This window comes from Hakea prostrata, chromosome 11 (genome assembly GCF_041222555.1).
Source record: "Hakea prostrata isolate BN-2017 chromosome 11, UWA_Hpros_2, whole genome shotgun sequence".
Classification (NCBI taxonomy): domain Eukaryota; kingdom Viridiplantae; phylum Streptophyta; class Magnoliopsida; order Proteales; family Proteaceae; genus Hakea; species Hakea prostrata.
Window position 1 is genome coordinate 23,101,414 of NC_142610.1, and position 2,756 is coordinate 23,104,169.

General features: G+C 41.4%; 1 pseudogene; it reads right to left on the reverse strand.

Moving 5' to 3' along the window:
* Window positions 1-1,375: 1,375 nt before the first annotated feature.
* On the reverse strand, window positions 1,376-2,756 carry LOC149000999 (stearoyl-[acyl-carrier-protein] 9-desaturase 6, chloroplastic pseudogene; annotated as a pseudogene).

Below are 2,756 nucleotides of genomic sequence, written 5' to 3' on the forward strand. Positions count from 1 at the left end.
TCTGTCTATCTCTCCATATTCTTAACTTAGGATTTATTTTTCAGTATTTATTTATTATTTTCCTTTTCCCTTGGTCCTTGATAAAAAAATGCCTACAGTCGTACCTCTCTTTGGTTAAGGTTCTCATTTTCCTTTTATTGTTTTGTTATTTATTTTGTTATTTACTTTTTGCATTTTTTTCTTTAGTATCCGTTCTCCCGATCGATGGATTTTAATGTACGGCAAAAGGTACACAGTCAAAATCATCATAATTAACCCCAAAGGGTGGCTCAATTGACAAAAGACCAACGCTTCCACATAGGAGGTCTCATAATTATACTCCCTTCCCTCGATCCAAACACTCGGATCATTTCCCTTTTATTCATTGTTCGTATTTTTTTATTCCTGCCTTTTATTTATGCGATATTTATTTATTTATTAATGATGAATGGTTAAGTTATGTTTGTTTTATTTTTAGTCTCAATTTGAACATTAGATATATTTGTTAGGACCACTCATTTAATTTAATTAATTAGTTAAAATTTTTGAATCATTGTATTCTCGTGTTATTATTAAGAGATTAAATTCTAAAGTGGCATATCTCCCTGAGATCGACTCGTTAGTTACGTGATACCGTATACTTGCGGTTACTTTAATGGTTCAGCTTCGATTTCCCTAAAACAAACATAAGAACTTAGGAAACTAATAGAAATCAAACCATTGAAGCCACTATTCATAATGGAGTCTGAATCACCTTCCTGTAAGGGCAAGGTATGTGCTTTCATGATGCTTTTCGATAACCACATAACATGAATGGAATCTACAAAAGAACCAGTGAAAGTCTCACCTCTGATTCATTTTATCAATATTCAAAAGTAGCTCCCACACCTATTATGTACATCGGAAGAGGTAGGTATTCCCATTCATGATCACATCGATTCGATTCATTTTATCAATATTCAAAGCCGAGTAAGGGTCTCTCAGCACCTATGACATCCTGTGACATCACCAGCAAACCAATATGGAAAAACCAGCTAGGTATTCCACATAGAAGACTAGGAAGAATGATCACATTATCAAGAGATAAACTCGCATGCCTTTATTCAATTCAACCCTCCTAAATGGTTCAGGTCACGTTTAATGAAAAGTTTCTTGTTTCCGACCAAAAAAAAAAAACCTCCTAAAGGCAGGACCCTTGTACATGGGATACCACAAAGCTTTATATCATGGCCAGCATAATATACATTAGCATGACCAACTACTTTCTTTCCCGGCAACCTCTACCACTCAAAATTGAGGTAAAATAGTGTTTTCCCAAAAACTGTTATCCTGGAATAACCACATATGCACTTGCTCAGATTTACAATGTAAAGAAAATGTCTTTCCTGCTCCGAGATCATTTGCTATATAAATTTAACATGCATTGTCATAACATATATTTAGTAAACATACATTGTCATTCCATACATTTATTTTATGCTCTTGATGATTATTTGGTATGTTAACAAATTCAAGAAAATGAAAGTGGTCGCATTGGAGAAGTAGTTATGGTGTATCTCCATGCATCTTACAGAGTAACCTCCTTGTTGAAAACCCAGCTGATCCCCACACTCCGTGGTGGAATCTTCTGAGCCCTCTGATCAGCTCTCTCTTGTAGCTTTCGAAGCCTCGGTGCCAACCCACACACGAAATCCTGCGCTTCTTGAGCAGAGCTGCTCAAACCTTGGAGCTTCTCCAGTTTCCATCGCGCAACCAGGAATTCCAATATGTCTGCATAGTCCTTGGCCGTGTAGACACCGAGTCTCTGTGCAACAGCAGAGAAATGATGGAACAAATGTGGGTCCTCACCATCATACATCAGATGTGCAGGCATGGTGATGTTCTTATGCATCATATTAGAGATGGCAAGCATGGTATCACTGGGGTCCACTTCGAGAAGCTTCTCCACAATCTTGCTATAAGCATTCTCATGTCGCTTCTCGTCTGATGCTATGATCCCACATATACGCGCAAGTGCCATATCTCCGTGCTCCTTCGCCAACCTTGCAGTGTTGCCGTGCGATACGAATGTTGCTCTCTCTTGGAATGACGTGTACACGAATCCCAAGTAAGGGTTGTTCTCCAATCCAGTGTTCATCCCTGCACCCATGAGGTACTGGATCGTACGCTCCACTGCAGGCATGTTTACGCGGCCGGACAGGTAAAGGTAGGTCTTCAGAAGATCACCATGCCGGTTCTCTTCAGCGGTCCAACACCTGGTCCAAACCGACCATGGGTCTGTACTCGCCCCGGTCTCATCTGAAATCCCATCGCACCGGTTCAGCATGGACATGTAAGTAGGAAGAGCTTCTTCAGTGATCATATCACCCACCAACACCACCAAGTAATCTTCCGGCAACCCGGAGGTTTGTTCACGTAAGGCCCGTACTTGGTCCATGAATGAATCCGACGGTTGGGATGAGTCAGGCAGGAAATCGTGTGGCTGCCATGATTGCTCTACTGGTTTTAACAATGGGAGGATGGCTCCAGTTGCCCACTTATCAAGAGATTTGAACAACTCCACCTTCTCTGGTGGCATAGAGTGTGTCACTCCCCCAGATGGACGTGGTGGCGCCGCCACTGCGGAGATTGATGTTCGCCGGATTTTGGTTGCTGCTGCCGCCGGAGCTCTTACATGTGACAGATTCCGGCCATTTCCAAAGATAGAGAAGTGCTGCTGTGAAGTGCAAATGGCTTGTGCTTGCTGCATTTTGTCTTTTGGAGAGCTTGTCTGTGTG